This window comes from Schistocerca cancellata, unplaced genomic scaffold (assembly GCF_023864275.1).
Source record: "Schistocerca cancellata isolate TAMUIC-IGC-003103 unplaced genomic scaffold, iqSchCanc2.1 HiC_scaffold_320, whole genome shotgun sequence".
NCBI classification, from domain to species: Eukaryota; Metazoa; Arthropoda; class Insecta; order Orthoptera; family Acrididae; genus Schistocerca; species Schistocerca cancellata.
The window spans coordinates 188,901-208,570 of NW_026046338.1; the positions used below are offsets into that span (position 1 = coordinate 188,901).

At 54.0% G+C, this 19,670-nt stretch overlaps 50 non-coding genes across 50 annotated transcripts; 40 read left to right on the forward strand and 10 right to left on the reverse strand.

Moving 5' to 3' along the window:
* Positions 1–221: 221 nt before the first annotated feature.
* On the reverse strand, positions 222–293 carry Trnag-ucc (transfer RNA glycine (anticodon UCC)). Its single transcript has one exon. It is a non-coding gene; the product is annotated as a tRNA-Gly (tRNA).
* Positions 294–643: 350 nt separating this feature from the next.
* On the forward strand, positions 644–714 carry Trnag-gcc (transfer RNA glycine (anticodon GCC)). The gene has a single exon. It is a non-coding gene; the product is annotated as a tRNA-Gly (tRNA).
* A 161-nt stretch (positions 715–875) lies between these two features.
* Trnam-cau (transfer RNA methionine (anticodon CAU)) lies at positions 876–948 on the forward strand. Its single transcript has one exon. It is a non-coding gene; the product is annotated as a tRNA-Met (tRNA).
* A 305-nt stretch (positions 949–1,253) lies between these two features.
* Trnae-uuc (transfer RNA glutamic acid (anticodon UUC)) lies at positions 1,254–1,325 on the forward strand. The gene has a single exon. It is a non-coding gene; the product is annotated as a tRNA-Glu (tRNA).
* Positions 1,326–1,525: 200 nt separating this feature from the next.
* On the forward strand, positions 1,526–1,599 carry Trnai-aau (transfer RNA isoleucine (anticodon AAU)). Its single transcript has one exon. It is a non-coding gene; the product is annotated as a tRNA-Ile (tRNA).
* A 582-nt stretch (positions 1,600–2,181) lies between these two features.
* On the reverse strand, positions 2,182–2,253 carry Trnag-ucc (transfer RNA glycine (anticodon UCC)). Its single transcript has one exon. It is a non-coding gene; the product is annotated as a tRNA-Gly (tRNA).
* A 350-nt stretch (positions 2,254–2,603) lies between these two features.
* On the forward strand, positions 2,604–2,674 carry Trnag-gcc (transfer RNA glycine (anticodon GCC)). The gene has a single exon. It is a non-coding gene; the product is annotated as a tRNA-Gly (tRNA).
* Positions 2,675–2,835: 161 nt separating this feature from the next.
* On the forward strand, positions 2,836–2,908 carry Trnam-cau (transfer RNA methionine (anticodon CAU)). Its single transcript has one exon. It is a non-coding gene; the product is annotated as a tRNA-Met (tRNA).
* Positions 2,909–3,213: 305 nt separating this feature from the next.
* On the forward strand, positions 3,214–3,285 carry Trnae-uuc (transfer RNA glutamic acid (anticodon UUC)). Its single transcript has one exon. It is a non-coding gene; the product is annotated as a tRNA-Glu (tRNA).
* Positions 3,286–3,485: 200 nt separating this feature from the next.
* On the forward strand, positions 3,486–3,559 carry Trnai-aau (transfer RNA isoleucine (anticodon AAU)). The gene has a single exon. It is a non-coding gene; the product is annotated as a tRNA-Ile (tRNA).
* A 723-nt stretch (positions 3,560–4,282) lies between these two features.
* Trnag-ucc (transfer RNA glycine (anticodon UCC)) lies at positions 4,283–4,354 on the reverse strand. Its single transcript has one exon. It is a non-coding gene; the product is annotated as a tRNA-Gly (tRNA).
* A 350-nt stretch (positions 4,355–4,704) lies between these two features.
* Trnag-gcc (transfer RNA glycine (anticodon GCC)) lies at positions 4,705–4,775 on the forward strand. Its single transcript has one exon. It is a non-coding gene; the product is annotated as a tRNA-Gly (tRNA).
* A 161-nt stretch (positions 4,776–4,936) lies between these two features.
* Positions 4,937–5,009, forward strand: Trnam-cau (transfer RNA methionine (anticodon CAU)). Its single transcript has one exon. It is a non-coding gene; the product is annotated as a tRNA-Met (tRNA).
* Positions 5,010–5,314: 305 nt separating this feature from the next.
* Positions 5,315–5,386, forward strand: Trnae-uuc (transfer RNA glutamic acid (anticodon UUC)). The gene has a single exon. It is a non-coding gene; the product is annotated as a tRNA-Glu (tRNA).
* A 200-nt stretch (positions 5,387–5,586) lies between these two features.
* Trnai-aau (transfer RNA isoleucine (anticodon AAU)) lies at positions 5,587–5,660 on the forward strand. Its single transcript has one exon. It is a non-coding gene; the product is annotated as a tRNA-Ile (tRNA).
* Positions 5,661–6,243: 583 nt separating this feature from the next.
* On the reverse strand, positions 6,244–6,315 carry Trnag-ucc (transfer RNA glycine (anticodon UCC)). The gene has a single exon. It is a non-coding gene; the product is annotated as a tRNA-Gly (tRNA).
* Positions 6,316–6,665: 350 nt separating this feature from the next.
* Trnag-gcc (transfer RNA glycine (anticodon GCC)) lies at positions 6,666–6,736 on the forward strand. Its single transcript has one exon. It is a non-coding gene; the product is annotated as a tRNA-Gly (tRNA).
* Positions 6,737–6,897: 161 nt separating this feature from the next.
* Trnam-cau (transfer RNA methionine (anticodon CAU)) lies at positions 6,898–6,970 on the forward strand. The gene has a single exon. It is a non-coding gene; the product is annotated as a tRNA-Met (tRNA).
* Positions 6,971–7,275: 305 nt separating this feature from the next.
* Positions 7,276–7,347, forward strand: Trnae-uuc (transfer RNA glutamic acid (anticodon UUC)). The gene has a single exon. It is a non-coding gene; the product is annotated as a tRNA-Glu (tRNA).
* Positions 7,348–7,547: 200 nt separating this feature from the next.
* Trnai-aau (transfer RNA isoleucine (anticodon AAU)) lies at positions 7,548–7,621 on the forward strand. The gene has a single exon. It is a non-coding gene; the product is annotated as a tRNA-Ile (tRNA).
* Positions 7,622–8,204: 583 nt separating this feature from the next.
* Trnag-ucc (transfer RNA glycine (anticodon UCC)) lies at positions 8,205–8,276 on the reverse strand. The gene has a single exon. It is a non-coding gene; the product is annotated as a tRNA-Gly (tRNA).
* A 350-nt stretch (positions 8,277–8,626) lies between these two features.
* Trnag-gcc (transfer RNA glycine (anticodon GCC)) lies at positions 8,627–8,697 on the forward strand. Its single transcript has one exon. It is a non-coding gene; the product is annotated as a tRNA-Gly (tRNA).
* Positions 8,698–8,858: 161 nt separating this feature from the next.
* Trnam-cau (transfer RNA methionine (anticodon CAU)) lies at positions 8,859–8,931 on the forward strand. Its single transcript has one exon. It is a non-coding gene; the product is annotated as a tRNA-Met (tRNA).
* Positions 8,932–9,236: 305 nt separating this feature from the next.
* Trnae-uuc (transfer RNA glutamic acid (anticodon UUC)) lies at positions 9,237–9,308 on the forward strand. Its single transcript has one exon. It is a non-coding gene; the product is annotated as a tRNA-Glu (tRNA).
* A 200-nt stretch (positions 9,309–9,508) lies between these two features.
* Positions 9,509–9,582, forward strand: Trnai-aau (transfer RNA isoleucine (anticodon AAU)). Its single transcript has one exon. It is a non-coding gene; the product is annotated as a tRNA-Ile (tRNA).
* A 583-nt stretch (positions 9,583–10,165) lies between these two features.
* Positions 10,166–10,237, reverse strand: Trnag-ucc (transfer RNA glycine (anticodon UCC)). The gene has a single exon. It is a non-coding gene; the product is annotated as a tRNA-Gly (tRNA).
* A 350-nt stretch (positions 10,238–10,587) lies between these two features.
* Trnag-gcc (transfer RNA glycine (anticodon GCC)) lies at positions 10,588–10,658 on the forward strand. Its single transcript has one exon. It is a non-coding gene; the product is annotated as a tRNA-Gly (tRNA).
* A 161-nt stretch (positions 10,659–10,819) lies between these two features.
* On the forward strand, positions 10,820–10,892 carry Trnam-cau (transfer RNA methionine (anticodon CAU)). Its single transcript has one exon. It is a non-coding gene; the product is annotated as a tRNA-Met (tRNA).
* A 305-nt stretch (positions 10,893–11,197) lies between these two features.
* Trnae-uuc (transfer RNA glutamic acid (anticodon UUC)) lies at positions 11,198–11,269 on the forward strand. The gene has a single exon. It is a non-coding gene; the product is annotated as a tRNA-Glu (tRNA).
* Positions 11,270–11,469: 200 nt separating this feature from the next.
* On the forward strand, positions 11,470–11,543 carry Trnai-aau (transfer RNA isoleucine (anticodon AAU)). The gene has a single exon. It is a non-coding gene; the product is annotated as a tRNA-Ile (tRNA).
* A 583-nt stretch (positions 11,544–12,126) lies between these two features.
* Positions 12,127–12,198, reverse strand: Trnag-ucc (transfer RNA glycine (anticodon UCC)). Its single transcript has one exon. It is a non-coding gene; the product is annotated as a tRNA-Gly (tRNA).
* A 350-nt stretch (positions 12,199–12,548) lies between these two features.
* Positions 12,549–12,619, forward strand: Trnag-gcc (transfer RNA glycine (anticodon GCC)). Its single transcript has one exon. It is a non-coding gene; the product is annotated as a tRNA-Gly (tRNA).
* Positions 12,620–12,780: 161 nt separating this feature from the next.
* Positions 12,781–12,853, forward strand: Trnam-cau (transfer RNA methionine (anticodon CAU)). The gene has a single exon. It is a non-coding gene; the product is annotated as a tRNA-Met (tRNA).
* Positions 12,854–13,158: 305 nt separating this feature from the next.
* On the forward strand, positions 13,159–13,230 carry Trnae-uuc (transfer RNA glutamic acid (anticodon UUC)). The gene has a single exon. It is a non-coding gene; the product is annotated as a tRNA-Glu (tRNA).
* Positions 13,231–13,430: 200 nt separating this feature from the next.
* Positions 13,431–13,504, forward strand: Trnai-aau (transfer RNA isoleucine (anticodon AAU)). The gene has a single exon. It is a non-coding gene; the product is annotated as a tRNA-Ile (tRNA).
* A 583-nt stretch (positions 13,505–14,087) lies between these two features.
* Trnag-ucc (transfer RNA glycine (anticodon UCC)) lies at positions 14,088–14,159 on the reverse strand. The gene has a single exon. It is a non-coding gene; the product is annotated as a tRNA-Gly (tRNA).
* A 350-nt stretch (positions 14,160–14,509) lies between these two features.
* Positions 14,510–14,580, forward strand: Trnag-gcc (transfer RNA glycine (anticodon GCC)). Its single transcript has one exon. It is a non-coding gene; the product is annotated as a tRNA-Gly (tRNA).
* Positions 14,581–14,741: 161 nt separating this feature from the next.
* Positions 14,742–14,814, forward strand: Trnam-cau (transfer RNA methionine (anticodon CAU)). Its single transcript has one exon. It is a non-coding gene; the product is annotated as a tRNA-Met (tRNA).
* Positions 14,815–15,119: 305 nt separating this feature from the next.
* Positions 15,120–15,191, forward strand: Trnae-uuc (transfer RNA glutamic acid (anticodon UUC)). The gene has a single exon. It is a non-coding gene; the product is annotated as a tRNA-Glu (tRNA).
* A 200-nt stretch (positions 15,192–15,391) lies between these two features.
* Trnai-aau (transfer RNA isoleucine (anticodon AAU)) lies at positions 15,392–15,465 on the forward strand. The gene has a single exon. It is a non-coding gene; the product is annotated as a tRNA-Ile (tRNA).
* A 583-nt stretch (positions 15,466–16,048) lies between these two features.
* Trnag-ucc (transfer RNA glycine (anticodon UCC)) lies at positions 16,049–16,120 on the reverse strand. The gene has a single exon. It is a non-coding gene; the product is annotated as a tRNA-Gly (tRNA).
* Positions 16,121–16,470: 350 nt separating this feature from the next.
* Positions 16,471–16,541, forward strand: Trnag-gcc (transfer RNA glycine (anticodon GCC)). The gene has a single exon. It is a non-coding gene; the product is annotated as a tRNA-Gly (tRNA).
* Positions 16,542–16,702: 161 nt separating this feature from the next.
* On the forward strand, positions 16,703–16,775 carry Trnam-cau (transfer RNA methionine (anticodon CAU)). The gene has a single exon. It is a non-coding gene; the product is annotated as a tRNA-Met (tRNA).
* Positions 16,776–17,080: 305 nt separating this feature from the next.
* On the forward strand, positions 17,081–17,152 carry Trnae-uuc (transfer RNA glutamic acid (anticodon UUC)). The gene has a single exon. It is a non-coding gene; the product is annotated as a tRNA-Glu (tRNA).
* Positions 17,153–17,352: 200 nt separating this feature from the next.
* Trnai-aau (transfer RNA isoleucine (anticodon AAU)) lies at positions 17,353–17,426 on the forward strand. Its single transcript has one exon. It is a non-coding gene; the product is annotated as a tRNA-Ile (tRNA).
* Positions 17,427–18,008: 582 nt separating this feature from the next.
* On the reverse strand, positions 18,009–18,080 carry Trnag-ucc (transfer RNA glycine (anticodon UCC)). Its single transcript has one exon. It is a non-coding gene; the product is annotated as a tRNA-Gly (tRNA).
* Positions 18,081–18,430: 350 nt separating this feature from the next.
* Positions 18,431–18,501, forward strand: Trnag-gcc (transfer RNA glycine (anticodon GCC)). Its single transcript has one exon. It is a non-coding gene; the product is annotated as a tRNA-Gly (tRNA).
* A 161-nt stretch (positions 18,502–18,662) lies between these two features.
* Trnam-cau (transfer RNA methionine (anticodon CAU)) lies at positions 18,663–18,735 on the forward strand. Its single transcript has one exon. It is a non-coding gene; the product is annotated as a tRNA-Met (tRNA).
* A 305-nt stretch (positions 18,736–19,040) lies between these two features.
* Trnae-uuc (transfer RNA glutamic acid (anticodon UUC)) lies at positions 19,041–19,112 on the forward strand. Its single transcript has one exon. It is a non-coding gene; the product is annotated as a tRNA-Glu (tRNA).
* Positions 19,113–19,312: 200 nt separating this feature from the next.
* On the forward strand, positions 19,313–19,386 carry Trnai-aau (transfer RNA isoleucine (anticodon AAU)). The gene has a single exon. It is a non-coding gene; the product is annotated as a tRNA-Ile (tRNA).
* The last annotated feature ends 284 nt before the right edge of the window (positions 19,387–19,670 follow it).

The following is a 19,670-nucleotide window of genomic DNA, read 5'->3' on the forward strand; positions in this document are numbered from 1 at the left end:
GTGTGTCCATCGCCTCGCCTCTCCTCCCCTCTCTCAGTCGTTTATCGTGCTTGTCGTTTTGATATAGGCCGATTTGAGAGCGTCAGCTCTCGCGTCAGCTGAGCAAAGTCGAGACAAGTCGAGACACACTAAGGGCTGGTATGCAGCGAGTAAGAGGGGGGAAAAAACAATAATTTAAGAGCGCGCGGCAAAAGTACTCATACGCGAAATTAAAAGCCTGCTGCGGTGGCCGGGAATCGAACCCGGATCAACTGCTTGGAAGGCAACTATGCTGACCATTACACCACCACCGCACAAGCGAGCGCCCCGACGCCGCGCGGTGTCGGCTTCCCGCCTGTCGGCAGCGGCCGAAGGTGATCGTACCTGCAGGCGCATTTCGAGGTAGGCTAGGGGAACACATCCAGTTGCATTCGGACGGCGTATCCACGCACACTTCGCATCCTTTGGCAAGAGTCGGCGCCGGCGACGCAAGAGTACGCAGAGGACCGCGTTCTGGCGGCATTTTTCAGCAGTGCAGTGCAGTGCAGTGCAGGATTCAGCGTCTGCAGCGTCTTCCGCACAGAATGCTACGGCGCTTGACGGCAGCCCCACTTTCCCTTGAGACATCTGCTCGGGAAGCAGCGTGAAGTTACCGCTGGCCCGAGCATCGGTGGTTCAGTGGTAGAATGCTCGCCTGCCACGCGGGCGGCCCGGGTTCGATTCCCGGCCGATGCATCATTTTGCTTTTCCCGCGATAATGCTGCCGCAACACCGCAATCAACTGGGCCGGCAATGAAATTGTAGCAACAGAACACGTTATCCAGGAAGAACAGTGTTTCTACGTCTAATATTGGGTACGCAACTTACCCAGTTTCCAGGAGAAACCCTTCACCCGTGCCTCGGTAGCGCAGTAGGCAGCGCGTAAGTCTCATAATCTTAAGGTCGTGAGTTCGATCCTCACCCGGGGCATTTAATTTTCTGTGACTGATGGTGGTGCTGTTGCTGGGGCGCCAACGTATTTCTTGTTTGTTATCCACAACGTTTCAACGCTTCAGCGGGAAAATGTTTACTTCCTCTTATTGCTACTTACAGCTTCCCTTTTCCTCTTCTCCCAGCACAGCATGAAGCCAAAAGCATTGCTCTGCGACGTTTGAGGTGCGCGCCTTGCCAGTCAGTATGTGCAAAGATGCTCGCAAAGAGAGAAGGGCGCCGACGTGGCACTCGACACGAAGTGCGACAAGCGACCGTACGAACGGTCCAATGGAACGACCACATCCGGTGTGGTCTAGTGGCTAGGATACCTGGCTTTCACCCAGGAGGCCCGGGTTCGATTCCCGGTACCGGAACGGAATTTTTTTTCCACACGAATCGTGACAAGTTTGAGCTGTCCGAGCGGCCGTTTCCCGTCCTGCTCGCAATATAGCTACTGTTTCGTGACCGTCAGCAGAATATAGACTAGGGAAGCAGACACACGACGACCATAGAAATGGTGTATGGCTTCATGCCAGCTGTTTCCAGTTTAGGGCTGAGCAACTGCATCTGCCGAGGCCCGTTAGCTCAGTTGGTTAGAGCGTCGTGCTAATAACGCGAAGGTCGCGGGTTCGATCCCCCCACGGGCCACTACTCTTTTACTACTACGAAAAGGCAGCGCCGATTTCAGCTGGCGAGTGTGATGACCAAAAGATCATCACCATGCGTGGAAGTTGACAGAGGATCCGAACCCGACTTGTCGGGAAGCGCTACAGCATTCACTCGGCAATGGGCATAATATTTTGAATACACTGGTTCTCAACCGATGAAGAGAAAATGAAAGAAAATGTCTGATTGCCGATGCGTAACAACTTTGGCCCTTGTCAGTACTTGGGCGGGTGAGCGCATGGGAACACAGGGTACTATTGGCAGTTTTACTTCCTATTTTTCTTTTCGGAGCTACAGCCCGATTCGGTCAGGGAGACGCCACCGTGAAATGAAGGGGCGTGCTGTGTGTCCATCGCCTCGCCTCTCCTCCCCTCTCTCAGTCGTTTATCGTGCTTGTCGTTTTGATATAGGCCGATTTGAGAGCGTCAGCTCTCGCGTCAGCTGAGCAAAGTCGAGACAAGTCGAGACACACTAAGGGCTGGTATGCAGCGAGTAAGAGGGGGGAAAAAACAATAATTTAAGAGCGCGCGGCAAAAGTACTCATACGCGAAATTAAAAGCCTGCTGCGGTGGCCGGGAATCGAACCCGGATCAACTGCTTGGAAGGCAACTATGCTGACCATTACACCACCACCGCACAAGCGAGCGCCCCGACGCCGCGCGGTGTCGGCTTCCCGCCTGTCGGCAGCGGCCGAAGGTGATCGTACCTGCAGGCGCATTTCGAGGTAGGCTAGGGGAACACATCCAGTTGCATTCGGACGGCGTATCCACGCACACTTCGCATCCTTTGGCAAGAGTCGGCGCCGGCGACGCAAGAGTACGCAGAGGACCGCGTTCTGGCGGCATTTTTCAGCAGTGCAGTGCAGTGCAGTGCAGGATTCAGCGTCTGCAGCGTCTTCCGCACAGAATGCTACGGCGCTTGACGGCAGCCCCACTTTCCCTTGAGACATCTGCTCGGGAAGCAGCGTGAAGTTACCGCTGGCCCGAGCATCGGTGGTTCAGTGGTAGAATGCTCGCCTGCCACGCGGGCGGCCCGGGTTCGATTCCCGGCCGATGCATCATTTTGCTTTTCCCGCGATAATGCTGCCGCAACACCGCAATCAACTGGGCCGGCAATGAAATTGTAGCAACAGAACACGTTATCCAGGAAGAACAGTGTTTCTACGTCTAATATTGGGTACGCAACTTACCCAGTTTCCAGGAGAAACGGTTCACCCGTGCCTCGGTAGCGCAGTAGGCAGCGCGTAAGTCTCATAATCTTAAGGTCGTGAGTTCGATCCTCACCCGGGGCATTTAATTTTCTGTGACTGATGGTGGTGCTGTTGCTGGGGCGCCAACGTATTTCTTGTTTGTTATCCACAACGTTTCAACGCTTCAGCGGGAAAATGTTTACTTCCTCTTATTGCTACTTACAGCTTCCCTTTTCCTCTTCTCCCAGCACAGCATGAAGCCAAAAGCATTGCTCTGCGACGTTTGAGGTGCGCGCCTTGCCAGTCAGTATGTGCAAAGATGCTCGCAAAGAGAGAAGGGCGCCGACGTGGCACTCGACACGAAGTGCGACAAGCGACCGTACGAACGGTCCAATGGAACGGCCACATCCGGTGTGGTCTAGTGGCTAGGATACCTGGCTTTCACCCAGGAGGCCCGGGTTCGATTCCCGGTACCGGAACGGAATTTTTTTTCCACACGAATCGTGACAAGTTTGAGCTGTCCGAGCGGCCGTTTCCCGTCCTGCTCGCAATATAGCTACTGTTTCGTGACCGTCAGCAGAATATAGACTAGGGAAGCAGACACACGACGACCATAGAAATGGTGTATGGCTTCATGCCAGCTGTTTCCAGTTTAGGGCTGAGCAACTGCATCTGCCGAGGCCCGTTAGCTCAGTTGGTTAGAGCGTCGTGCTAATAACGCGAAGGTCGCGGGTTCGATCCCCCCACGGGCCACTACTCTTTTACTACTACGAAAAGGCAGCGCCGATTTCAGCTGGCGAGTGTGATGACCAAAAGATCATCACCATGCGTGGAAGTTGACAGAGGATCCGAACCCGACTTGTCGGGAAGCGCTACAGCATTCACTCGGCAATGGGCTTAATATTTTGAATACACTGGTTCTCAACCGATGAAGAGAAAATGAAAGAAAATGTCTGATTGCCGATGCGTAACAACTTTGGCCCTTGTCAGTACTTGGGCGGGTGAGCGCATGGGAACACAGGGTACTATTGGCAGTTTTACTTCCTATTTTTCTTTTCGGAGCTACAGCCCGATTCGGTCAGGGAGACGCCACCGTGAAATGAAGGGGCGTGCTGTGTGTCCATCGCCTCGCCTCTCCTCCCCTCTCTCAGTCGTTTATCGTGCTTGTCGTTTTGATATAGGCCGATTTGAGAGCGTCAGCTCTCGCGTCAGCTGAGCAAAGTCGAGACAAGTCGAGACAAGTCGAGACAAGTCGAGACAAGTCGAGACAAGTCGAGACAAGTCGAGACAAGTCGAGACAAGTCGAGACAAGTCGAGACAAGTCGAGACAAGTCGAGACAAGTCGAGACAAGTCGAGACAAGTCGAGACAAGTCGAGACACACTAAGGGCTGGTATGCAGCGAGTAAGAGGGGGGAAAAAAACAATAATTTAAGAGCGCGCGGCAAAAGTACTCATACGCGAAATTAAAAGCCTGCTGCGGTGGCCGGGAATCGAACCCGGATCAACTGCTTGGAAGGCAACTATGCTGACCATTACACCACCACCGCACAAGCGAGCGCCACGACGCCGCGCGGTGTCGGCTTCCCGCCTGTCGGCAGCGGCCGAAGGTGATCGTACCTGCAGGCGCATTTCGAGGTAGGCTAGGGGAACACATCCAGTTGCATTCGGACGGCGTATCCACGCACACTTCGCATCCTTTGGCAAGAGTCGGCGCCGGCGACGCAAGAGTACGCAGAGGACCGCGTTCTGGCGGCATTTTTCAGCAGTGCAGTGCAGTGCAGTGCAGGATTCAGCGTCTGCAGCGTCTTCCGCACAGAATGCTACGGCGCTTGACGGCAGCCCCACTTTCCCTTGAGACATCTGCTCGGGAAGCAGCGTGAAGTTACCGCTGGCCCGAGCATCGGTGGTTCAGTGGTAGAATGCTCGCCTGCCACGCGGGCGGCCCGGGTTCGATTCCCGGCCGATGCATCATTTTGCTTTTCCCGCGATAATGCTGCCGCAACACCGCAATCAACTGGGCCGGCAATGAAATTGTAGCAACAGAACACGTTATCCAGGAAGAACAGTGTTTCTACGTCTAATATTGGGTACGCAACTTACCCAGTTTCCAGGAGAAACGGTTCACCCGTGCCTCGGTAGCGCAGTAGGCAGCGCGTAAGTCTCATAATCTTAAGGTCGTGAGTTCGATCCTCACCCGGGGCATTTAATTTTCTGTGACTGATGGTGGTGCTGTTGCTGGGGCGCCAACGTATTTCTTGTTTGTTATCCACAACGTTTCAACGCTTCAGCGGGAAAATGTTTACTTCCTCTTATTGCTACTTACAGCTTCCCTTTTCCTCTTCTCCCAGCACAGCATGAAGCCAAAAGCATTGCTCTGCGACGTTTGAGGTGCGCACCTTGCCAGTCAGTATGTGCAAAGATGCTCGCAAAGAGAGAAGGGCGCCGACGTGGCACTCGACACGAAGTGCGACAAGCGACCGTACGAACGGTCCAATGGAACGGCCACATCCGGTGTGGTCTAGTGGCTAGGATACCTGGCTTTCACCCAGGAGGCCCGGGTTCGATTCCCGGTACCGGAACGGAATTTTTTTTCCACACGAATCGTGACAAGTTTGAGCTGTCCGAGCGGCCGTTTCCCGTCCTGCTCGCAATATAGCTACTGTTTCGTGACCGTCAGCAGAATATAGACTAGGGAAGCAGACACACGACGACCATAGAAATGGTGTATGGCTTCATGCCAGCTGTTTCCAGTTTAGGGCTGAGCAACTGCATCTGCCGAGGCCCGTTAGCTCAGTTGGTTAGAGCGTCGTGCTAATAACGCGAAGGTCGCGGGTTCGATCCCCCCACGGGCCACTACTCTTTTACTACTACGAAAAGGCAGCGCCGATTTCAGCTGGCGAGTGTGATGACCAAAAGATCATCACCATGCGTGGAAGTTGACAGAGGATCCGAACCCGACTTGTCGGGAAGCGCTACAGCATTCACTCGGCAATGGGCTTAATATTTTGAATACACTGGTTCTCAACCGATGAAGAGAAAATGAAAGAAAATGTCTGATTGCCGATGCGTAACAACTTTGGCCCTTGTCAGTACTTGGGCGGGTGAGCGCATGGGAACACAGGGTACTATTGGCAGTTTTACTTCCTATTTTTCTTTTCGGAGCTACAGCCCGATTCGGTCAGGGAGACGCCACCGTGAAATGAAGGGGCGTGCTGTGTGTCCATCGCCTCGCCTCTCCTCCCCTCTCTCAGTCGTTTATCGTGCTTGTCGTTTTGATATAGGCCGATTTGAGAGCGTCAGCTCTCGCGTCAGCTGAGCAAAGTCGAGACAAGTCGAGACACACTAAGGGCTGGTATGCAGCGAGTAAGAGGGGGGAAAAAAACAATAATTTAAGAGCGCGCGGCAAAAGTACTCATACGCGAAATTAAAAGCCTGCTGCGGTGGCCGGGAATCGAACCCGGATCAACTGCTTGGAAGGCAACTATGCTGACCATTACACCACCACCGCACAAGCGAGCGCCACGACGCCGCGCGGTGTCGGCTTCCCGCCTGTCGGCAGCGGCCGAAGGTGATCGTACCTGCAGGCGCATTTCGAGGTAGGCTAGGGGAACACATCCAGTTGCATTCGGACGGCGTATCCACGCACACTTCGCATCCTTTGGCAAGAGTCGGCGCCGGCGACGCAAGAGTACGCAGAGGACCGCGTTCTGGCGGCATTTTTCAGCAGTGCAGTGCAGTGCAGTGCAGGATTCAGCGTCTGCAGCGTCTTCCGCACAGAATGCTACGGCGCTTGACGGCAGCCCCACTTTCCCTTGAGACATCTGCTCGGGAAGCAGCGTGAAGTTACCGCTGGCCCGAGCATCGGTGGTTCAGTGGTAGAATGCTCGCCTGCCACGCGGGCGGCCCGGGTTCGATTCCCGGCCGATGCATCATTTTGCTTTTCCCGCGATAATGCTGCCGCAACACCGCAATCAACTGGGCCGGCAATGAAATTGTAGCAACAGAACACGTTATCCAGGAAGAACAGTGTTTCTACGTCTAATATTGGGTACGCAACTTACCCAGTTTCCAGGAGAAACGGTTCACCCGTGCCTCGGTAGCGCAGTAGGCAGCGCGTAAGTCTCATAATCTTAAGGTCGTGAGTTCGATCCTCACCCGGGGCATTTAATTTTCTGTGACTGATGGTGGTGCTGTTGCTGGGGCGCCAACGTATTTCTTGTTTGTTATCCACAACGTTTCAACGCTTCAGCGGGAAAATGTTTACTTCCTCTTATTGCTACTTACAGCTTCCCTTTTCCTCTTCTCCCAGCACAGCATGAAGCCAAAAGCATTGCTCTGCGACGTTTGAGGTGCGCACCTTGCCAGTCAGTATGTGCAAAGATGCTCGCAAAGAGAGAAGGGCGCCGACGTGGCACTCGACACGAAGTGCGACAAGCGACCGTACGAACGGTCCAATGGAACGGCCACATCCGGTGTGGTCTAGTGGCTAGGATACCTGGCTTTCACCCAGGAGGCCCGGGTTCGATTCCCGGTACCGGAACGGAATTTTTTTTCCACACGAATCGTGACAAGTTTGAGCTGTCCGAGCGGCCGTTTCCCGTCCTGCTCGCAATATAGCTACTGTTTCGTGACCGTCAGCAGAATATAGACTAGGGAAGCAGACACACGACGACCATAGAAATGGTGTATGGCTTCATGCCAGCTGTTTCCAGTTTAGGGCTGAGCAACTGCATCTGCCGAGGCCCGTTAGCTCAGTTGGTTAGAGCGTCGTGCTAATAACGCGAAGGTCGCGGGTTCGATCCCCCCACGGGCCACTACTCTTTTACTACTACGAAAAGGCAGCGCCGATTTCAGCTGGCGAGTGTGATGACCAAAAGATCATCACCATGCGTGGAAGTTGACAGAGGATCCGAACCCGACTTGTCGGGAAGCGCTACAGCATTCACTCGGCAATGGGCTTAATATTTTGAATACACTGGTTCTCAACCGATGAAGAGAAAATGAAAGAAAATGTCTGATTGCCGATGCGTAACAACTTTGGCCCTTGTCAGTACTTGGGCGGGTGAGCGCATGGGAACACAGGGTACTATTGGCAGTTTTACTTCCTATTTTTCTTTTCGGAGCTACAGCCCGATTCGGTCAGGGAGACGCCACCGTGAAATGAAGGGGCGTGCTGTGTGTCCATCGCCTCGCCTCTCCTCCCCTCTCTCAGTCGTTTATCGTGCTTGTCGTTTTGATATAGGCCGATTTGAGAGCGTCAGCTCTCGCGTCAGCTGAGCAAAGTCGAGACAAGTCGAGACACACTAAGGGCTGGTATGCAGCGAGTAAGAGGGGGGAAAAAAACAATAATTTAAGAGCGCGCGGCAAAAGTACTCATACGCGAAATTAAAAGCCTGCTGCGGTGGCCGGGAATCGAACCCGGATCAACTGCTTGGAAGGCAACTATGCTGACCATTACACCACCACCGCACAAGCGAGCGCCACGACGCCGCGCGGTGTCGGCTTCCCGCCTGTCGGCAGCGGCCGAAGGTGATCGTACCTGCAGGCGCATTTCGAGGTAGGCTAGGGGAACACATCCAGTTGCATTCGGACGGCGTATCCACGCACACTTCGCATCCTTTGGCAAGAGTCGGCGCCGGCGACGCAAGAGTACGCAGAGGACCGCGTTCTGGCGGCATTTTTCAGCAGTGCAGTGCAGTGCAGTGCAGGATTCAGCGTCTGCAGCGTCTTCCGCACAGAATGCTACGGCGCTTGACGGCAGCCCCACTTTCCCTTGAGACATCTGCTCGGGAAGCAGCGTGAAGTTACCGCTGGCCCGAGCATCGGTGGTTCAGTGGTAGAATGCTCGCCTGCCACGCGGGCGGCCCGGGTTCGATTCCCGGCCGATGCATCATTTTGCTTTTCCCGCGATAATGCTGCCGCAACACCGCAATCAACTGGGCCGGCAATGAAATTGTAGCAACAGAACACGTTATCCAGGAAGAACAGTGTTTCTACGTCTAATATTGGGTACGCAACTTACCCAGTTTCCAGGAGAAACGGTTCACCCGTGCCTCTGTAGCGCAGTAGGCAGCGCGTAAGTCTCATAATCTTAAGGTCGTGAGTTCGATCCTCACCCGGGGCATTTAATTTTCTGTGACTGATGGTGGTGCTGTTGCTGGGGCGCCAACGTATTTCTTGTTTGTTATCCACAACGTTTCAACGCTTCAGCGGGAAAATGTTTACTTCCTCTTATTGCTACTTACAGCTTCCCTTTTCCTCTTCTCCCAGCACAGCATGAAGCCAAAAGCATTGCTCTGCGACGTTTGAGGTGCGCGCCTTGCCAGTCAGTATGTGCAAAGATGCTCGCAAAGAGAGAAGGGCGCCGACGTGGCACTCGACACGAAGTGCGACAAGCGACCGTACGAACGGTCCAATGGAACGGCCACATCCGGTGTGGTCTAGTGGCTAGGATACCTGGCTTTCACCCAGGAGGCCCGGGTTCGATTCCCGGTACCGGAACGGAATTTTTTTTCCACACGAATCGTGACAAGTTTGAGCTGTCCGAGCGGCCGTTTCCCGTCCTGCTCGCAATATAGCTACTGTTTCGTGACCGTCAGCAGAATATAGACTAGGGAAGCAGACACACGACGACCATAGAAATGGTGTATGGCTTCATGCCAGCTGTTTCCAGTTTAGGGCTGAGCAACTGCATCTGCCGAGGCCCGTTAGCTCAGTTGGTTAGAGCGTCGTGCTAATAACGCGAAGGTCGCGGGTTCGATCCCCCCACGGGCCACTACTCTTTTACTACTACGAAAAGGCAGCGCCGATTTCAGCTGGCGAGTGTGATGACCAAAAGATCATCACCATGCGTGGAAGTTGACAGAGGATCCGAACCCGACTTGTCGGGAAGCGCTACAGCATTCACTCGGCAATGGGCTTAATATTTTGAATACACTGGTTCTCAACCGATGAAGAGAAAATGAAAGAAAATGTCTGATTGCCGATGCGTAACAACTTTGGCCCTTGTCAGTACTTGGGCGGGTGAGCGCATGGGAACACAGGGTACTATTGGCAGTTTTACTTCCTATTTTTCTTTTCGGAGCTACAGCCCGATTCGGTCAGGGAGACGCCACCGTGAAATGAAGGGGCGTGCTGTGTGTCCATCGCCTCGCCTCTCCTCCCCTCTCTCAGTCGTTTATCGTGCTTGTCGTTTTGATATAGGCCGATTTGAGAGCGTCAGCTCTCGCGTCAGCTGAGCAAAGTCGAGACAAGTCGAGACACACTAAGGGCTGGTATGCAGCGAGTAAGAGGGGGGAAAAAAACAATAATTTAAGAGCGCGCGGCAAAAGTACTCATACGCGAAATTAAAAGCCTGCTGCGGTGGCCGGGAATCGAACCCGGATCAACTGCTTGGAAGGCAACTATGCTGACCATTACACCACCACCGCACAAGCGAGCGCCACGACGCCGCGCGGTGTCGGCTTCCCGCCTGTCGGCAGCGGCCGAAGGTGATCGTACCTGCAGGCGCATTTCGAGGTAGGCTAGGGGAACACATCCAGTTGCATTCGGACGGCGTATCCACGCACACTTCGCATCCTTTGGCAAGAGTCGGCGCCGGCGACGCAAGAGTACGCAGAGGACCGCGTTCTGGCGGCATTTTTCAGCAGTGCAGTGCAGTGCAGTGCAGGATTCAGCGTCTGCAGCGTCTTCCGCACAGAATGCTACGGCGCTTGACGGCAGCCCCACTTTCCCTTGAGACATCTGCTCGGGAAGCAGCGTGAAGTTACCGCTGGCCCGAGCATCGGTGGTTCAGTGGTAGAATGCTCGCCTGCCACGCGGGCGGCCCGGGTTCGATTCCCGGCCGATGCATCATTTTGCTTTTCCCGCGATAATGCTGCCGCAACACCGCAATCAACTGGGCCGGCAATGAAATTGTAGCAACAGAACACGTTATCCAGGAAGAACAGTGTTTCTACGTCTAATATTGGGTACGCAACTTACCCAGTTTCCAGGAGAAACGGTTCACCCGTGCCTCGGTAGCGCAGTAGGCAGCGCGTAAGTCTCATAATCTTAAGGTCGTGAGTTCGATCCTCACCCGGGGCATTTAATTTTCTGTGACTGATGGTGGTGCTGTTGCTGGGGCGCCAACGTATTTCTTGTTTGTTATCCACAACGTTTCAACGCTTCAGCGGGAAAATGTTTACTTCCTCTTATTGCTACTTACAGCTTCCCTTTTCCTTTTCTCCCAGCACAGCATGAAGCCAAAAGCATTGCTCTGCGACGTTTGAGGTGCGCGCCTTGCCAGTCAGTATGTGCAAAGATGCTCGCAAAGGGAGAAGGGCGCCGACGTGGCACTCGACACGAAGTGCGACAAGCGACCGTACGAACGGTCCAATGGAACGGCCACATCCGGTGTGGTCTAGTGGCTAGGATACCTGGCTTTCACCCAGGAGGCCCGGGTTCGATTCCCGGTACCGGAACGGAATTTTTTTTCCACACGAATCGTGACAAGTTTGAGCTGTCCGAGCGGCCGTTTCCCGTCCTGCTCGCAATATAGCTACTGTTTCGTGACCGTCAGCAGAATATAGACTAGGGAAGCAGACACACGACGACCATAGAAATGGTGTATGGCTTCATGCCAGCTGTTTCCAGTTTAGGGCTGAGCAACTGCATCTGCCGAGGCCCGTTAGCTCAGTTGGTTAGAGCGTCGTGCTAATAACGCGAAGGTCGCGGGTTCGATCCCCCCACGGGCCACTACTCTTTTACTACTACGAAAAGGCAGCGCCGATTTCAGCTGGCGAGTGTGATGACCAAAAGATCATCACCATGCGTGGAAGTTGACAGAGGATCCGAACCCGACTTGTCGGGAAGCGCTACAGCATTCACTCGGCAATGGGCATAATATTTTGAATACACTGGTTCTCAACCGATGAAGAGAAAATGAAAGAAAATGTCTGATTGCCGATGCGTAACAACTTTGGCCCTTGTCAGTACTTGGGCGGGTGAGCGCATGGGAACACAGGGTACTATTGGCAGTTTTACTTCCTATTTTTCTTTTCGGAGCTACAGCCCGATTCGGTCAGGGAGACGCCACCGTGAAATGAAGGGGCGTGCTGTGTGTCCATCGCCTCGCCTCTCCTCCCCTCTCTCAGTCGTTTATCGTGCTTGTCGTTTTGATATAGGCCGATTTGAGAGCGTCAGCTCTCGCGTCAGCTGAGCAAAGTCGAGACAAGTCGAGACACACTAAGGGCTGGTATGCAGCGAGTAAGAGGGGGGAAAAAAACAATAATTTAAGAGCGCGCGGCAAAAGTACTCATACGCGAAATTAAAAGCCTGCTGCGGTGGCCGGGAATCGAACCCGGATCAACTGCTTGGAAGGCAACTATGCTGACCATTACACCACCACCGCACAAGCGAGCGCCACGACGCCGCGCGGTGTCGGCTTCCCGCCTGTCGGCAGCGGCCGAAGGTGATCGTACCTGCAGGCGCATTTCGAGGTAGGCTAGGGGAACACATCCAGTTGCATTCGGACGGCGTATCCACGCACACTTCGCATCCTTTGGCAAGAGTCGGCGCCGGCGACGCAAGAGTACGCAGAGGACCGCGTTCTGGCGGCATTTTTCAGCAGTGCAGTGCAGTGCAGTGCAGGATTCAGCGTCTGCAGCGTCTTCCGCACAGAATGCTACGGCGCTTGACGGCAGCCCCACTTTCCCTTGAGACATCTGCTCGGGAAGCAGCGTGAAGTTACCGCTGGCCCGAGCATCGGTGGTTCAGTGGTAGAATGCTCGCCTGCCACGCGGGCGGCCCGGGTTCGATTCCCGGCCGATGCATCATTTTGCTTTTCCCGCGATAATGCTGCCGCAACACCGCAATCAACTGGGCCGGCAATGAAATTGTAGCAACAGAACACGTTATCCAGGAAGAACAGTGTTTCTACGTCTAATATTGGGTACGCAACTTACCCAGTTTCCAGGAGAAACGGTTCACCCGTGCCTCGGTAGCGCAGTAGGCAGCGCGTAAGTCTCATAATCTTAAGGTCGTGAGTTCGATCCTCACCCGGGGCATTTAATTTTCTGTGACTGATGGTGGTGCTGTTGCTGGGGCGCCAACGTATTTCTTGTTTGTTATCCACAACGTTTCAACGCTTCAGCGGGAAAATGTTTACTTCCTCTTATTGCTACTTACAGCTTCCCTTTTCCTCTTCTCCCAGCACAGCATGAAGCCAAAAGCATTGCTCTGCGACGTTTGAGGTGCGCACCTTGCCAGTCAGTATGTGCAAAGATGCTCGCAAAGAGAGAAGGGCGCCGACGTGGCACTCGACACGAAGTGCGACAAGCGACCGTACGAACGGTCCAATGGAACGGCCACATCCGGTGTGGTCTAGTGGCTAGGATACCTGGCTTTCACCCAGGAGGCCCGGGTTCGATTCCCGGTACCGGAACGGAATTTTTTTTCCACACGAATCGTGACAAGTTTGAGCTGTCCGAGCGGCCGTTTCCCGTCCTGCTCGCAATATAGCTACTGTTTCGTGACCGTCAGCAGAATATAGACTAGGGAAGCAGACACACGACGACCATAGAAATGGTGTATGGCTTCATGCCAGCTGTTTCCAGTTTAGGGCTGAGCAACTGCATCTGCCGAGGCCCGTTAGCTCAGTTGGTTAGAGCGTCGTGCTAATAACGCGAAGGTCGCGGGTTCGATCCCCCCACGGGCCACTACTCTTTTACTACTACGAAAAGGCAGCGCCGATTTCAGCTGGCGAGTGTGATGACCAAAAGATCATCACCATGCGTGGAAGTTGACAGAGGATCCGAACCCGACTTGTCGGGAAGCGCTACAGCATTCACTCGGCAATGGGCTTAATATTTTGAATACACTGGTTCTCAACCGATGAAGAGAAAATGAAAGAAAATGTCTGATTGCCGATGCGTAACAACTTTGGCCCTTGTCAGTACTTGGGCGGGTGAGCGCATGGGAACACAGGGTACTATTGGCAGTTTTACTTCCTATTTTTCTTTTCGGAGCTACAGCCCGATTCGGTCAGGGAGACGCCACCGTGAAATGAAGGGGCGTGCTGTGTGTCCATCGCCTCGCCTCTCCTCCCCTCTCTCAGTCGTTTATCGTGCTTGTCGTTTTGATATAGGCCGATTTGAGAGCGTCAGCTCTCGCGTCAGCTGAGCAAAGTCGAGACAAGTCGAGACACACTAAGGGCTGGTATGCAGCGAGTAAGAGGGGGGAAAAAAACAATAATTTAAGAGCGCGCGGCAAAAGTACTCATACGCGAAATTAAAAGCCTGCTGCGGTGGCCGGGAATCGAACCCGGATCAACTGCTTGGAAGGCAACTATGCTGACCATTACACCACCACCGCACAAGCGAGCGCCACGACGCCGCGCGGTGTCGGCTTCCCGCCTGTCGGCAGCGGCCGAAGGTGATCGTACCTGCAGGCGCATTTCGAGGTAGGCTAGGGGAACACATCCAGTTGCATTCGGACGGCGTATCCACGCACACTTCGCATCCTTTGGCAAGAGTCGGCGCCGGCGACGCAAGAGTACGCAGAGGACCGCGTTCTGGCGGCATTTTTCAGCAGTGCAGTGCAGTGCAGTGCAGGATTCAGCGTCTGCAGCGTCTTCCGCACAGAATGCTACGGCGCTTGACGGCAGCCCCACTTTCCCTTGAGACATCTGCTCGGGAAGCAGCGTGAAGTTACCGCTGGCCCGAGCATCGGTGGTTCAGTGGTAGAATGCTCGCCTGCCACGCGGGCGGCCCGGGTTCGATTCCCGGCCGATGCATCATTTTGCTTTTCCCGCGATAATGCTGCCGCAACACCGCAATCAACTGGGCCGGCAATGAAATTGTAGCAACAGAACACGTTATCCAGGAAGAACAGTGTTTCTACGTCTAATATTGGGTACGCAACTTACCCAGTTTCCAGGAGAAACGGTTCACCCGTGCCTCTGTAGCGCAGTAGGCAGCGCGTAAGTCTCATAATCTTAAGGTCGTGAGTTCGATCCTCACCCGGGGCATTTAATTTTCTGTGACTGATGGTGGTGCTGTTGCTGGGGCGCCAACGTATTTCTTGTTTGTTATCCACAACGTTTCAACGCTTCAGCGGGAAAATGTTTACTTCCTCTTATTGCTACTTACAGCTTCCCTTTTCCTCTTCTCCCAGCACAGCATGAAGCCAAAAGCATTGCTCTGCGACGTTTGAGGTGCGCGCCTTGCCAGTCAGTATGTGCAAAGATGCTCGCAAAGAGAGAAGGGCGCCGACGTGGCACTCGACACGAAGTGCGACAAGCGACCGTACGAACGGTCCAATGGAACGGCCACATCCGGTGTGGTCTAGTGGCTAGGATACCTGGCTTTCACCCAGGAGGCCCGGGTTCGATTCCCGGTACCGGAACGGAATTTTTTTTCCACACGAATCGTGACAAGTTTGAGCTGTCCGAGCGGCCGTTTCCCGTCCTGCTCGCAATATAGCTACTGTTTCGTGACCGTCAGCAGAATATAGACTAGGGAAGCAGACACACGACGACCATAGAAATGGTGTATGGCTTCATGCCAGCTGTTTCCAGTTTAGGGCTGAGCAACTGCATCTGCCGAGGCCCGTTAGCTCAGTTGGTTAGAGCGTCGTGCTAATAACGCGAAGGTCGCGGGTTCGATCCCCCCACGGGCCACTACTCTTTTACTACTACGAAAAGGCAGCGCCGATTTCAGCTGGCGAGTGTGATGACCAAAAGATCATCACCATGCGTGGAAGTTGACAGAGGATCCGAACCCGACTTGTCGGGAAGCGCTACAGCATTCACTCGGCAATGGGCTTAATATTTTGAATACACTGGTTCTCAACCGATGAAGAGAAAATGAAAGAAAATGTCTGATTGCCGATGCGTAACAACTTTGGCCCTTGTCAGTACTTGGGCGGGTGAGCGCATGGGAACACAGGGTACTATTGGCAGTTTTACTTCCTATTTTTCTTTTCGGAGCTACAGCCCGATTCGGTCAGGGAGACGCCACCGTGAAATGAAGGGGCGTGCTGTGTGTCCATCGCCTCGCCTCTCCTCCCCTCTCTCAGTCGTTTATCGTGCTTGTCGTTTTGATATAGGCCGATTTGAGAGCGTCAGCTCTCGCGTCAGCTGAGCAAAGTCGAGACAAGTCGAGACACACTAAGGGCTGGTATGCAGCGAGTAAGAGGGGGGAAAAAAACAATAATTTAAGAGCGCGCGGCAAAAGTACTCATACGCGAAATTAAAAGCCTGCTGCGGTGGCCGGGAATCGAACCCGGATCAACTGCTTGGAAGGCAACTATGCTGACCATTACACCACCACCGCACAAGCGAGCGCCACGACGCCGCGCGGTGTCGGCTTCCCGCCTGTCGGCAGCGGCCGAAGGTGATCGTACCTGCAGGCGCATTTCGAGGTAGGCTAGGGGAACACATCCAGTTGCATTCGGACGGCGTATCCACGCACACTTCGCATCCTTTGGCAAGAGTCGGCGCCGGCGACGCAAGAGTACGCAGAGGACCGCGTTCTGGCGGCATTTTTCAGCAGTGCAGTGCAGTGCAGTGCAGGATTCAGCGTCTGCAGCGTCTTCCGCACAGAATGCTACGGCGCTTGACGGCAGCCCCACTTTCCCTTGAGACATCTGCTCGGGAAGCAGCGTGAAGTTACCGCTGGCCCGAGCATCGGTGGTTCAGTGGTAGAATGCTCGCCTGCCACGCGGGCGGCCCGGGTTCGATTCCCGGCCGATGCATCATTTTGCTTTTCCCGCGATAATGCTGCCGCAACACCGCAATCAACTGGGCCGGCAATGAAATTGTAGCAACAGAACACGTTATCCAGGAAGAACAGTGTTTCTACGTCTAATATTGGGTACGCAACTTACCCAGTTTCCAGGAGAAACGGTTCACCCGTGCCTCGGTAGCGCAGTAGGCAGCGCGTAAGTCTCATAATCTTAAGGTCGTGAGTTCGATCCTCACCCGGGGCATTTAATTTTCTGTGACTGATGGTGGTGCTGTTGCTGGGGCGCCAACGTATTTCTTGTTTGTTATCCACAACGTTTCAACGCTTCAGCGGGAAAATGTTTACTTCCTCTTATTGCTACTTACAGCTTCCCTTTTCCTTTTCTCCCAGCACAGCATGAAGCCAAAAGCATTGCTCTGCGACGTTTGAGGTGCGCGCCTTGCCAGTCAGTATGTGCAAAGATGCTCGCAAAGGGAGAAGGGCGCCGACGTGGCACTCGACACGAAGTGCGACAAGCGACCGTACGAACGGTCCAATGGAACGGCCACATCCGGTGTGGTCTAGTGGCTAGGATACCTGGCTTTCACCCAGGAGGCCCGGGTTCGATTCCCGGTACCGGAACGGAATTTTTTTTCCACACGAATCGTGACAAGTTTGAGCTGTCCGAGCGGCCGTTTCCCGTCCTGCTCGCAATATAGCTACTGTTTCGTGACCGTCAGCAGAATATAGACTAGGGAAGCAGACACACGACGACCATAGAAATGGTGTATGGCTTCATGCCAGCTGTTTCCAGTTTAGGGCTGAGCAACTGCATCTGCCGAGGCCCGTTAGCTCAGTTGGTTAGAGCGTCGTGCTAATAACGCGAAGGTCGCGGGTTCGATCCCCCCACGGGCCACTACTCTTTTACTACTACGAAAAGGCAGCGCCGATTTCAGCTGGCGAGTGTGATGACCAAAAGATCATCACCATGCGTGGAAGTTGACAGAGGATCCGAACCCGACTTGTCGGGAAGCGCTACAGCATTCACTCGGCAATGGGCATAATATTTTGAATACACTGGTTCTCAACCGATGAAGAGAAAATGAAAGAAAATGTCTGATTGCCGATGCGTAACAACTTTGGCCCTTGTCAGTACTTGGGCGGGTGAGCGCATGGGAACACAGGGTACTATTGGCAGTTTTACTTCCTATTTTTCTTTTCGGAGCTACAGCCCGATTCGGTCAGGGAGACGCCACCGTGAAATGAAGGGGCGTGCTGTGTGTCCATCGCCTCGCCTCTCCTCCCCTCTCTCAGTCGTTTATCGTGCTTGTCGTTTTGATATAGGCCGATTTGAGAGCGTCAGCTCTCGCGTCAGCTGAGCAAAGTCGAGACAAGTCGAGACACACTAAGGGCTGGTATGCAGCGAGTAAGAGGGGGGAAAAAACAATAATTTAAGAGCGCGCGGCAAAAGTACTCATACGCGAAATTAAAAGCCTGCTGCGGTGGCCGGGAATCGAACCCGGATCAACTGCTTGGAAGGCAACTATGCTGACCATTACACCACCACCGCACAAGCGAGCGCCCCGACGCCGCGCGGTGTCGGCTTCCCGCCTGTCGGCAGCGGCCGAAGGTGATCGTACCTGCAGGCGCATTTCGAGGTAGGCTAGGGGAACACATCCAGTTGCATTCGGACGGCGTATCCACGCACACTTCGCATCCTTTGGCAAGAGTCGGCGCCGGCGACGCAAGAGTACGCAGAGGACCGCGTTCTGGCGGCATTTTTCAGCAGTGCAGTGCAGTGCAGTGCAGGATTCAGCGTCTGCAGCGTCTTCCGCACAGAATGCTACGGCGCTTGACGGCAGCCCCACTTTCCCTTGAGACATCTGCTCGGGAAGCAGCGTGAAGTTACCGCTGGCCCGAGCATCGGTGGTTCAGTGGTAGAATGCTCGCCTGCCACGCGGGCGGCCCGGGTTCGATTCCCGGCCGATGCATCATTTTGCTTTTCCCGCGATAATGCTGCCGCAACACCGCAATCAACTGGGCCGGCAATGAAATTGTAGCAACAGAACACGTTATCCAGGAAGAACAGTGTTTCTACGTCTAATATTGGGTACGCAACTTACCCAGTTTCCAGGAGAAACGGTTCACCCGTGCCTCTGTAGCGCAGTAGGCAGCGCGTAAGTCTCATAATCTTAAGGTCGTGAGTTCGATCCTCACCCGGGGCATTTAATTTTCTGTGACTGATGGTGGTGCTGTTGCTGGGGCGCCAACGTATTTCTTGTTTGTTATCCACAACGTTTCAACGCTTCAGCGGGAAAATGTTTACTTCCTCTTATTGCTACTTACAGCTTCCCTTTTCCTCTTCTCCCAGCACAGCATGAAGCCAAAAGCATTGCTCTGCGACGTTTGAGGTGCGCGCCTTGCCAGTCAGTATGTGCAAAGATGCTCGCAAAGAGAGAAGGGCGCCGACGTGGCACTCGACACGAAGTGCGACAAGCGACCGTACGAACGGTCCAATGGAACGGCCACATCCGGTGTGGTCTAGTGGCTAGGATACCTGGCTTTCACCCAGGAGGCCCGGGTTCGATTCCCGGTACCGGAACGGAATTTTTTTTCCACACGAATCGTGACAAGTTTGAGCTGTCCGAGCGGCCGTTTCCCGTCCTGCTCGCAATATAGCTACTGTTTCGTGACCGTCAGCAGAATATAGACTAGGGAAGCAGACACACGACGACCATAGAAATGGTGTATGGCTTCATGCCAGCTGTTTCCAGTTTAGGGCTGAGCAACTGCATCTGCCGAGGCCCGTTAGCTCAGTTGGTTAGAGCGTCGTGCTAATAACGCGAAGGTCGCGGGTTCGATCCCCCCACGGGCCACTACTCTTTTACTACTACGAAAAGGCAGCGCCGATTTCAGCTGGCGAGTGTGATGACCAAAAGATCATCACCATGCGTGGAAGTTGACAGAGGATCCGAACCCGACTTGTCGGGAAGCGCTACAGCATTCACTCGGCAATGGGCTTAATATTTTGAATACACTGGTTCTCAACCGATGAAGAGAAAATGAAAGAAAATGTCTGATTGCCGATGCGTAACAACTTTGGCCCTTGTCAGTACTTGGGCGGGTGAGCGCATGGGAACACAGGGTACTATTGGCAGTT